This window comes from Danio rerio, chromosome 10 (assembly GCF_049306965.1).
Source record: "Danio rerio strain Tuebingen ecotype United States chromosome 10, GRCz12tu, whole genome shotgun sequence".
In the NCBI taxonomy this organism is placed as follows: Eukaryota; Metazoa; Chordata; class Actinopteri; order Cypriniformes; family Danionidae; genus Danio; species Danio rerio.
The window spans coordinates 33,709,744-33,722,604 of record NC_133185.1 but is presented as its reverse complement, the minus strand read 5'-3'; the positions used below and the strand labels follow the sequence as shown (position 1 = coordinate 33,722,604).

The 12,861-nt window shown below is 35.7% G+C and overlaps 1 protein-coding gene and 1 long non-coding RNA gene across 4 annotated transcripts in view; one reads left to right on the top strand and one right to left on the bottom strand.

Annotated features, from left to right (window-relative positions):
- Window positions 1-12,861, top strand: part of alcama (activated leukocyte cell adhesion molecule a) — a 104,104-nt gene that overhangs the window by 36,533 nt on the left and 54,710 nt on the right.
- LOC141376396 (uncharacterized) overlaps window positions 1-12,861 on the bottom strand; it is a 387,511-nt gene that overhangs the window by 329,151 nt on the left and 45,499 nt on the right. Inside the window, exons 4-5 of one of the 2 annotated variants that reach the window (XR_012386402.1) lie at window positions 5,607-5,739; window positions 3,422-5,412 (exon numbers count right to left, since the gene is read on the bottom strand). This is a non-coding gene — a long non-coding RNA (uncharacterized lncRNA). Of the gene's footprint in view, window positions 1-3,421; window positions 5,413-5,606; window positions 5,740-12,861 lie in introns of those variants that run through there. The other variant, XR_012386404.1, reaches the window with a different exon arrangement.

Here is a 12,861-nt window from a genome sequence, read left to right as displayed (position 1 = left end):
GCTAAAGGTGAATTGGATTAATTAAATTAGCCGTGGTGTATGAGTGTGTGCGTGAATGTGAGAGTGTATGGGTGTTTCCTAGGGGTGTTTTGAATCATGGTTGATCAGTGATTCATACGGATCACAACCCATGTTTCGATACAAACATAGCGATTAATTCATTTTTTTTCTGGTAGATTAATCTTAGATTTGTAATGAAAGATCACCTCTCACGTCATTCACATCACATGTATGAAAGTGTTTAGTTTTTCCTGTAAAATATAATGATGACGGAAGAAGTTGTGGTAGGTTATTTGGGATGTGGTGGGTTTCTAAGGTTATTAACGGTGTTTTATGTTACTATTTGTTTAGCCTGCATCAATGCATTCAGTGTAAGCTGCACAATGGATCATTAAAATATTGGGATCTCAACAACCACGCAACATAAATGATAAATGATGGATGTTAGTTAATTCTTCGAATCGCTGCATTCAAATCTAAAAACACAAAAATCAAGAAAGAGATTGAGCCTTAAGTCTTTTAGTTATGAAGTAACAAACAGTCAAATAACACAGAAGTACTGTGATCATTTATAGTTTAGAAGTAACCACAAATTTTTATGGTAAAGATTAAGATCACTGTCATATGCATTTAACGACACTCAAAAATTAAAGTAGTAGGCAGCAATTACATTATTTAACCAGCCATCAAATATTTGCCACTGAATAATTCTTCAAAAATGACACATCTAGCAATGAAACATGAAGTTTTATGCGTGAAAACAGCAACAGTAGTAGTAACTGAATTTTTCACAGTACTGACTATTTTACTATTTATTTTCATTCAGCTTTTTTTGTTAGTATTATTAAGAAGGGATAGAATAAATAGCTGACAATAAAAAGCTGCAAATATGTTTAGCCGATTAAAATCAATAGCTACTACAAAGTAATTGAATCAAGTTATTAAATCTCATTAACCTTTTCTTCACTGTATAATTTTAACATTCTGAATAAAGAGCAGCGAATTAATCTCTTGTTTAGATTTTTTTTTGTTTGATTACATTAAATAACAATTAACTTTGTTGTGTTTAAAAGAAAACCCATCAAGATCAACATGTTTACATATTATTATTATTATTAGTAGTAGTATTATTATTATTATGTGTACATGTCTGTTCAAACGTGTATATCTCTGTGGACACACGTGTCCACTTTCACTTCGCTTCAAATCTCATGTATAGAATCCGTACAGAATCAGTACGCACCACTACTGACTGTTTTGAGCATTGCATAGGAGGTGCAACAGTGCCTGTAATAGAAAGAAAAGGAATCCTGCTGTTTTCATGCCTAAATAAAATGAAAGCACAGAGCAGTTTCATATTTAAGAGCAAGGGGCATTCTCTGGTGGTTCTGCGGTATGGGTTGCCTATAGACAGGATAGTTTTTTTGTTTTTTTTAATGTTTATCGCACCTCTTCATAGACAAATTAAAAATCAGGGAGAAATACAGGAAAAACTTTTCGGGATGATAGCGGGATAGAGTTGTAAAATACAAGGGAATCCTGGGAAAAACGGGAGGGTTGACAGGTATGCAAGTTCTGTTCGTTAAAACCAAAAGTGTCTTACACTACTGTTTTTATATTAAATAGAAAGCAAATTATTATAGTTATAAATTTGTCTCATTCCCTATTTGGCTGATCCAAAAAATGGTCTGATCTATGACTCAAAAAAACATAATGTGATCCGAACTGTGAGATTTGTGATCTGTTACACCACTAGTGTTTCCCATTACTGTTTTGTGGCTGGAAGGGCATCACCTGTATAAAACATTTGCTGGCATAGTTGTTGGTTCATTCCACTGTTGCGACCCCTGATAAATAACATACTAAGTCGAAGAAAAATGAATGAATAATAAGATAATTTTAATAGAAATGTACATCATCTATGTTTTTGCATCTCATATCATCACTATACTTGCATATAAAGAGTGCCAACTGTAAATTCCAAACATCTTTTTTGCATATTCCACAAATGACCAAGGGCTCATGTCATTCCATGTGAACTAATCATTTGAGTCATATTTTAAATTACACACATCGCTTATGAGCTCCATCCCAATGTAAGAATGTGTTTCCTGAATGCGCCAAAGAGAAATATGGCCTGACACACACATCGCTAATGGTGCATGTCTCACACTTCTCTCTCACACACACTCGCACTAAAAGGCTTACACTCCCACAGGTGTGAAACAGCTCTGGTGTGTAGGAGCAAAGGCATGTCAGTCGGTTCTCCAATGCTGTGTTGCTAAATGGTCCCAAAACATTAAACATCTTCACACTGTCACTCATGCCAATCCTCACTTCCTGTCTGCTTCCAAACATAACGTCCTCACAGCTCAACTAATGGGCAACGGAGCAGCGGAATGGAAACCTCCAAGCACATCAATGTTTTTCTCATGGGAACATTTCTTTTCTGGTGATCACGCAGGGGGGGTTGCGGGGTGTTGTCCATTCCTGGAACACCGCTGGCCTTTCACCAGCATGAGACAGGAGAACACAGAGGAAAAACAGTCTCTGCTGAGAAGACCTTGAAACTTCAGTAAAACAAACACACAGATGAGTGAGAGGGGAGTCATCCTTCACCTCTCCCGCTGCCGGTTATGGTTGGTAGCTGGATGAAAAAGAGGCCTTTGGCACCAGACACTTACAGTTAATAATAGGATTTCGCTTGGACACGGTGCAATTTTTCTCACTCTGCTACTCTCCATAAGGCTATGGAAATCCGAACGCTGCCAAAAGTGAGACGGATTTCTGCTGTGTCAAGACCTGGCAGTACAGAACACTGACTTTAATAGAGGCACGCATGCACTTGGCACAGTATTCGTGCACGTGGTGGATAGCTATTAAGAAGAAACACGGGTTTTCCTGTTTCGTTTTTTCAGCTTTGGTGAGCTGAGGGAGACGAACAAGTATTTTAGCAATAGCTCTGTCTCAAATAATGTACTATACTCTATGTGTGTCATCTACCGTATAAATTTTTTAAAAGGTGTTTTTGACATCCAACATCTGATTTCCTCTTCAGTTTGGTAGCAACCTAGGCTTATGCTGAAAACGTAGCCCTATATACATTTCTGGAGATTGCGAATTATGTTGTCAGAAGTATGTATGGCTCCATTTCATCTTTAAAATGGATGTTACGGTTAGGTGTTCCTTTTTGTGCTTACCAGCTGACCGCTTACCTCAGTTTTACACTCGCTTTTCCACAGTTAGCAGTGTGTCCAGTAGCTCGCCATGTAAGTCGGAGAATTTGAGACGCAGAGAGTAGTTAACCACGACGATGGGGCTTGAGTCTGATGACAAAAGGTTCCAGAAAGCGGATAAGACAAATACAGAAGCCAAAACAATAAAATAAACAAGTAAATAACAAGGTGAGAATGTGGTAAAATCTGAAAATGTGGTAAAATCAGACAAGGGCTTTTTTTTTTTATCTGAATTGCTTTTTAAAACTGTCGGCTGGGTTTCGGGAAGGGGGAAGCGGGCAAATCGGTGCTTTTGAAAACACTATTGGTTGGTTTATGGAAGAAGCAGGGTGGATCTGTCAGTCAGTCAAGTCGACAGCGGCCTCTGGTGGTTTTAGGTGAGAACAGCAGGAACGAATGGCGCTCACGAGAGAAATTTGAGGTCTCAAAAAGCATACAAGGCGGCCTCTGGTGGATTTTCAAAAGAACTAAAACTGTAAAAAAGCATACCTCCTGGGTCGTATTTGGCGCTCTCCAGAAATGTATATAGGGGTATGTTTTCAGAATAAGCCTTCCTTGCTTTTATGAACGTTTTTTTTTACTTATTATTTGAGTTTATTTAAATGTATATTTTGCATTTAATGTATAATAATAGACTGAAACTGTAATGTCTGTGCTTACCACTTGTGTACAGATCACTGAAAATGCAATTTAATGCATTTTTAACCTGGTAGAATCATAGACGTTTTTTGTTATTTTTTAATTTAATAGCTGATTTCAATTCAATTAAGGAATCTTTTTTTCTATAGAGCTTTTTACAATGAAGATTGTGTCAAAGCAGCTTAAGCACTAAGTGGATGATATACGTATTTTAAGTGTACTTTTACCTTTTAAATTGTTAGTGTAAACTATAAAAATATAATAATGCATATAATCGTGACTTATCTATTTTTAGGGGGCCATTCTTACAGAACACATTTTCTCATACATATTAAGTGTAAAACATTTTTACTGATGTCTTTAAATGCACAGTACAATGTTTTTACTTTGTTTAATGTATTCAAAAGATTGAATAAAACCTCACAAGAGCAGGAGCAATGTTGAGAATATCAGATATTTAGAATTCATATAGTTTAATTAATTATTTAATCTTGAAAAACTTAAATTTAAGATATAATCTTGTCATAAAAGACTTAGTTACTCAGTTGCTTTGCTTTATTATTATTATATAAACACAATTGTGTGCATATATAACATACATTTTTTGATAATTAAACGAGGACAGCAATAATGATATTTTTCTCATTGTAATAATATAATGCTTGAGATATTGAGATATCGTTCAGAGTTGTAAGCACACACCCACATGCTACAAGTCTATCTGTGTTGTAACTGATCAGGTTAAAACACCTATATGATGACGCAGTTAACAACATATGGAAGAGTATAATTGTTGATGTTTTTGAGACGGTAAGCAGAGCGGCTTATGAACTTATTTCGAGTGTTGAAGCCTTAACTTTCTTTTTAACTAAATCTCTGAATCCGGCTCTTCTTCATCTTACGGACTGATATTTTTTTGGTTCAAACTTTAAACTACAGTTTTTGGAGAACATCATAGACTGAAAAAATAAGCAGTTGCATTTCTAAAGCATCATAGTGATTGTATCCTTGTGCAATGTTTAAACTGTAAGTGACTTGGAAATAGCATTAAATATTTCAGTGGTGGCTATTTGCACTATAGCATCAACCAGAGAGTCATGATTGTGACATTCTTATCCTTACATGACTACTCAGTTCAAAGGGTGTACAACAGGGATCAATCCTGAGCCCTTTTTCATTCCTCTTTTACCTCTTTTCCGACCAGTGCTAACTTCTCAGCGGGGAACTTAGCTTGAACTGTGGTCAATCAGAGCCTACACCTGAATATATAAACAGCAACATCTGTTCACACAGTCTCTGTAGGAATCCGGTAATGGGAGGATGCCCGATCCCCCCCCTGTTATCTGGCCACTGTGCTTTTCAGGTGTTTGGTGTCAGGTTCCAGATGGACCGTAGCCTCGTTGTATTAGTAACAGACGCATGGTAATGAATCCACTGCGTTACCTGCACTGCTAAATGAGATTGGGGTGTAATGATGCCCCAGAGCAGGTCTTTACTTATGGGGAGGTTTTGTTGTCATTCTTGTTTCCAAATGGTCCTGCAATGGGTTTAATAGCATTTCATTAAGGCTGGCAGCCGAACAGGAATGGTGATGCAAAGCTAACCAGTGAGACTAAGCTTTTTGGGACTTCCAGGAAGCATGTACTTCGCAGTTCCCTCAGGACACCTTCCAACCTGCATGCCATATTCATAATGCAGAGCATTACGGAAATTATTGCAAAGTGCACTTACCTGCCTCCCTTCTCTGATGGACAGTTTTTTTATGACTGTATTTTTTGCTTCGCTCTGCACTTGTTTTTCCTCCATGCGCGTATACATGCGTGCATTTTCATTTCCTTCTGGGCCTTAAGAGTGGTGTGCTTCCCTGTGAAGAGGCCAGATAAAAGGAGAGGGAAGAATCACTAGGGCCATTTTGACTTATTCCAAAAGCTCTACTCTGACTCTTGAAAGATCCTCAAATTTTTATGGACTAGGGTCTTTTTTCCACATATAGTGTGTAGTGGGTGAGCAGCTCTGTCCATAGTGTGCTTTCAGGAGATGAACCTCACCCGCAGCATTGTAAAAATAGGACACACGCTGCTATTTGTTTTATTTTATGGTGCATGAAATGGCATGGTTGGGTGCGTTTTCTTACAGACTGTGTTTCTAGTTAACTTTCAGCTAAAGAGAGCAGTCAAATTGGATAATGGTTTTAAACTGTCATGTGTTGTAGTACGTTTAGAGGTGATTATTGTATGTTTACAGCTAATCAAACAGCTGTTTGCTTTGTGGTTGACGAGGCATTGCAGCTAATGTTCTAAAAGAGAAATGGCAGATTTCTTGGATATACTGTAATTTGTAACTTTATCATTTAAAGTACAATTTATAATTTTCACATGATGGCTGGGCGATTAATGGAAAAGTATTCAAAATTGACATTCCGAACCTATAACCGATCAAATTTTTCCACTATGAGTGGAGTCACATGACCCTGCTCTGTAAAAGGCTGAGTCTGATTTATACATCTGCAGCCACTTTGTTGACACATCTGATCTGTGGTTAAGTAGGATGATGGACCTATTCTTGAGCCTTACTTTGCACTACATTGACAATGATTGGAATCTGAGCCGGAGATGCCTTGATACGGCATATTTTCCATTACATAAAAATGATTATTTACATTAAAATATTTTTTACCAAAGATGCAAGAAATGCACAGTTTAAAATAACATTTACAGGATATGCAAGAGTTACTTTATTTAGAAGAGATACTGCTTAGTGTCTACTTTTAATATGAAAAACATCCAAAATAATTTACTTTTTCCAAAGGTGCAAGTTATTTATTTTCACTTTTTTTATAAGAAAAAAGTGACTGCTCATTGTAGCCAATGTGTTTTAATTTCAGTTGTTCAATGTTGATGTTCAATAAATAATCATAGATAGTAGATATTGTGTGTTTCCTTCAAATATTTTAACATTAAGTAATGCACACTTCATTCAAAAATCTCTCACTTGAAATGTGTGAGCATATCTACTGCACAAAACTTGTCAGTCAACTATGAGGGCAAAAAAAAATAAATAAATAAAAATAAATAAATAAATAAATAAATAAATAAATAAATAAATAAATAAATAAATAAATAAATAAATAAATAAATAAAATGATCGTTAATTAATCATATTCGAGTTAAATGTTCAACTAATTGAGATTTTGATTTTAGGCCAAATCTCACAGCCCTACATGATACTACACACTTTCAGTGTGGAGCATTTGTGTTTGATAGTAGAATTTGTGCTTTTTTGTACCAGGTTAGGTTTGTACTTGTTTATTTGTACTATTATTTATTAACTTGGTAATATTAAAAGACCAAATTCTTCGTACACCTTAACAGTTATGCGAACAGAATATGAACACAAATTTACAAGTATTATATATAAAAAAATCTTAATATAACATAATGCATCAAGATCATCTGCTTGCCTCTATATAGTATGAATTGAATTTGGTACTGTTTTAATACATGAAGTCATGGCTGAAACATTGCAGCAGCTGCTGTATATGGATTGCAAGTAGCCAAAACACTGTTTGATCTCATGCCTTTCTTTTTCTTCTTTTGAGAGGAGATTTAAATATACATGGCTTGAAACAAATGGAAACCTGACAGGTCTGTACTGCAGTTCTCTGAATGCTTTGCCCTACAGGTCTCCAGCTGAACACCTTAGAATATTGTATAGAAAAGATTTCCAGCAAAGCTTGCAGCCAACATTGGACTATGTTAAATACTGTATGCATCCTAATTATAAACAAATTTACTTTTTATTGTGGTGGTTTAACAAGCATACGCATTTGGATTAGAGAAATGGAATTCTGCTTAACAAGCTCCACCTGCCAGGGCAAAGAAGAGATCAAATTGAGAAAAGCGTAGGGAGGGGATGGGACACGGGAGCTGTTTCAGGCTGACGCACAATGCTCAGTTAATTTGCTTCTGTCTTTTTTGTTCGTCTGTGTGACTGTTTCAGTCTCTGCGTTTGTTGTTGTTGTGTTCGAATGCTATGATAATTGGATTTTTGTTTTGTTGTGGCAAAGGGAGTTCTATGTCAAATTGTTTTCTCTGAATGAGAAATTTGATAAATTCACCAGAGAAACTTAGTGACTTTCACAGGGAGTGTGTGCGCAATAGTTCAGAGTGTTGTTTATGCGTTACCAACAAGCAAGAGAGAAGCTCAACAAACCTTGACATTTCAGCTTTCAAGATGCTTTTCAATTTTTAAAACCTTTGATTTTAAGTGACATTTGCAGTGCTTGACCTGCATGACCACTCACACAAATGGACATGGCTGATGGATTATTGCAATACTATTCAAATCATGTTGCGTAACATTTTTCAATATAAATGTTTTTTTAATTTACTTGCTATCTATTTATTCAGCTACACTCTGTAATATTTTTTCATTTAAATGCATTTGAATGCGCCGGTAAAGACATAGTTCACCTTAAACTGTAAATTCTATCATCATTTACTCACCCTTTACTTTTTTTAAGCCTGTTTAACTTACTTTCTTTTATTGAACACAAATTTACATATTTTGAAAACCTGTAACCATTTTATTCCATAGTACTTGTTTTTCCTACAATGGAAGTCAATGGTAACAGGTTTCAGCTTTCTTTAACATGTCTTCTTTCGTATTCACTTCAGCCAAGGAAACTCATAAAAGTTTGAAACCATTTGAGGGCGAGTAAATAGTAAGTAAATTTACGTTTTTGGTGGGATGAACTGTCTGTTCAACTGCAGATGATTCGAAATACACAAGATGCCTAAAATCATTTAGAGGTTTTAAAGAATTGCTTTAGACATGCTAAACTATGCTAATTGTTTTTGTTATGGTAAACCACTCTTTACCAAAAGAACTGTCCATAATTAATATGGCTTTCTGTTAGTGAATTAGTCTGCACTGATTACTGGTTGATTGGGAATCATTCATAAGAATCATTTAATTGAAAGTTGGTGCTGCTCACACTGCATCTTTTACCCATGTGCAAACTTAATGAAAATGTGATTTCCTACTATTTTGCAACACTGTAGCATAAAACACTGACAACTTCATTCAATATCTGATTAGCTAAAAAGTATTAAAAGTGTAAAAAACTATTAGCTAAAAACGTCTTAATGAAATCATCTGAAAAGTCCATTTGGGTTAAGGAATTTAAAAGAAAATGCAGTGGACAATAAATGGTTGTTTTAGCTTCCTGTGCTTCTTAAGTCCGATAATAATAATAACTATGATATTAGTAATATTATTAGTAGTGCATTATTTAGCTTCATAATAATTGATCATCATTCATGGTATTGACTGTGTAGGTAAATAATATTATATATTTTCTCAATATATTATTTTGTTTTAGTTTCATTTGCTTTTTAAGCAACAATTTTTCTAATTATAGTAGTTATATGATTATTATTATTATTATTATCATTATTATTATTATTATGTAGTATTGTATATATTAAACATAAAATAAAATGAAACATATATTGGTTAAACAATATAAAATGAAACATATTTTTGTCTATATATTTGTATGGATGGATGGATGGATGGATGAATGGATATCATGAACATATATTTTTTATATATCAATTGTATATTTGCACGACAGACAGACAGACAGACAGACAGACAGAGATAGATAGATAGATAGATAGATAGATAGATAGATAGATAGATAGATAGATAGATAGATAGATAGATAGATAGATAGATAGATAGATAGATAGATAGATAGATAGATAGATAGATAGATAGATAGATAGATCTAGATAGCTAGATGGCTAGATGACGAAGTCAAGAAATGTCTAAGAAAGTATGCAGTGTCAGTTTTTCAACTTTTCCTAAACAAAATCTTTTCTCTAACTCTGACACCCATTGGAATAATCGCGATATCAGAGCTGTTTGACTATAAAAAATACATTTGAATAGCAAACTTCAAGCATCAAAACTTCCCCAAGCCAGGCAGAAACTTACACTTGGTGTATACAGGAGCAGAATGAATGCCTCCCTTGAGAGTGTTTTGGCATACCAGAGTGGCCTCTGGATTAAAATGCTGGCCCATGCCTCAGTGCAGAGACAAACCTCCACTATCAATGGGATTGAAATCTCTCAGTACAGACAACACTGTAGAGCAGTGAGCATTGGGATGGCCAGCATTGATCTGAAACACCCAACAGAGTCATATAGCGACAGGCCGGAGGAGAGAGAGAGAGAGAGAAAAGAAGGAGGAGACGAAAAAGAAAGCTGGCTGTATGATGATGCTTATCCCTATGAGAGTCCAGAAGCCCCATGGTTTATTTCACAGCACGTTCACTGCTGTTCATCTCTACTTTTCTCTCTGTGTCCAATGAACAAAAACCCTTAATTCCAGCTCTGCGCATACTTTTCCTTTTTTCTCCCTCACATAGTGATGTCGGACCAAACACAACCCTGAAACCCAAGAAAGCACAACTGAAAAACGTTTGCATTGATTTCTGTTTGCATGGGATTGGCTCTCTGGAGTATACTGCCCAAGGTTGCACAAGCGAGTGTTATCACTGTAGTCATATGGCTCAAAAAAATCGTATTGACTCATATAATAGTCATTTGGGTCGGTTTGCTCAATTTGTCCTGTTATACAGCCCCCAAGGCTTTCCTATAGAAATTCTGTAATCTGCTTGAATTGAGTAAGTTGGTTTGGTTAGCTCAGCATGGCAGATATTGCGTCTTTCCTGCCAGATAAGCCCTTTTGGGCATGAGTTGCTGGCAGTGCTATTGAGAAAGCGACTCTTAACATGGTTAGAGCAATTATAGTGTTTCTCGCCCTTTCACGTCCATGTCGCTGTACCTCAGACTCCCTGCCACCTGTTCGGTGAAGCACAAGCTTTGCATAGAGATGAATCGACTCTGTCTGTGTGCCTTTTTTTCTTTGTTTATCTCTATTGCCTGTACACATCTGGCGTTTACAGGTGTGTTCGGGTAATTTCACAGTATCCAGGTCAGACTCTACCCGAAAATAAACAAAAGATATGATATTTGGCTTAAATAAAACAATAGCTACAGTATATGGGGTCAAAATGGAAAAAAAAAGCATTAAAAGTAATTTTCTCTTTTTCGACTGTTATACATTTTGTATAAAATAAGATGTACATCTACTAAAATGTTGTCCAGTGTGTTTTACACTCTCTGGCCTCATCATTAGGTACACCAGTCCAACTGCTTGTTTTAATTAGTCAATCACATGGCAGTAACTAAATGCATATGGAAAGGACATTGGTCAAGACGATCTGCTGCAGTTGAAACTGAGCATCAAAATGAGTGAGAAAGGGGATTTAAGTGAATTTAAACATGACATGGTTGTTGGTGCCAGACAGGCTGGTCTGAGTGTTTTATAAACTTCTGATCTACTGGGATTTTCACGCACAACCATCTCTATGGTTTATGGAGAATGCTCAGAAAAAGAGAAAATATTCTGTGAGTGGCAGTTCTGTGGGCGCAAATGCCTCATTAATACAAGAGATCTAGGGAGAATGGCCATGGTTTGAGCTTATAAAAAGGCAACAGTAACTCAAGTAACCGTTACAACCAAGGTATGCAGAAGAGCATTTCTGTACACATAACACGCCCAACCTTGAGGTGGATGGACTACAGCAGCAGAAGACCACACCGGGTGCCACTTCTGTCAGCTAAGAACAGGAAACTGAGGCTACAATTCACACAGGCTCACCAAAATTGGACAATAGAATATTGGGAAAAAATGGTGTAATGGTGTGGGGGATATTTTCTTGGCACACTTTGGGCCCATTAGTGACAATTGAGCATCATGTCAATGCCACAGCCTACCTGAGAATTGCTGCTGACCATATCCATCCCTTTATGACATCAGTGTACCCATCTTCTGATGGCTACTTACAGTAGTATAGTGCACCATGTCATAAAGCGCAAATCATCTCAGGCTGATTTTTTTTTAAACATGACAATGAGTTCACTATACTCTAATGGCCTCCACAGTCACCAGATCTCAGTCCAATAGTCCAATAACCTTTGGAATGTGGTGGAACAGAAAATCACATCATGGATGTGCAGCTGACAAATCTGCAGCAACTGCATGATGCTATCATGTCAATATGGAGCAAAATCTCTGAGGAATATTTCTAGTACCTTGTTGAATCTATGCCACAAAGAATTAACCAACCATGTACTAGTAAGGTGTACCTAATACAAAGACATACCTCATATATACCTAAGCAGCAGATGAGTGTATACAGTATACCAAAGAAAAACAAGCATCATTTGATGACGTTAAGCTTACCAAAAGGTTTATCATTTGACATTATGCTACAAACCACTAGGTCTTACTCATTAGTCAAAAAGATATTTAAAATCTGTGTAAGTTGAATAATAATGGAACATTATTTGACCTGTGTTTTAACATTTTATCTTAACAGATTTATTTAAAACAGACACTTTACTTTTCATGTAAATAAAACCGCTGTCTTTGACTTACATGACAACACTTATTGCCTTCATTACTGTAATTTAAATGTTTTATTATGATGGCTTAGATATTATTCTCAGTGCTGATTCTCATTTATGTAACACAGTCAAACAACATTTAATATATTTGAATCTTTCCATAGATTATTGTGTTTATATAAATTAATTATCTGAACATTAGTTAGTATTTGTTCAACATGTACAGTACATCTTAATGGTAGTGAGAAAGTAAGTTAAATGTGGTTAAATTTGACAATTTCATTTAATATTATAACTTCTAAAGCTGTCAGTTTAATAGGCCAATTTACTTAATCGTGGTTCATTGTAAATTATGAAAAACACTTTGTGAGACCCACTTTAGACAAATTTGATTACAAAAAAGGTGCTTAAAGTTGAAATGTAATAAAAGTCAATTTTATAATTAGTTGTGGTGCCTGGTGAATTATAACCTTTTGCATAAGGTTATAACTCCCATGTAAAA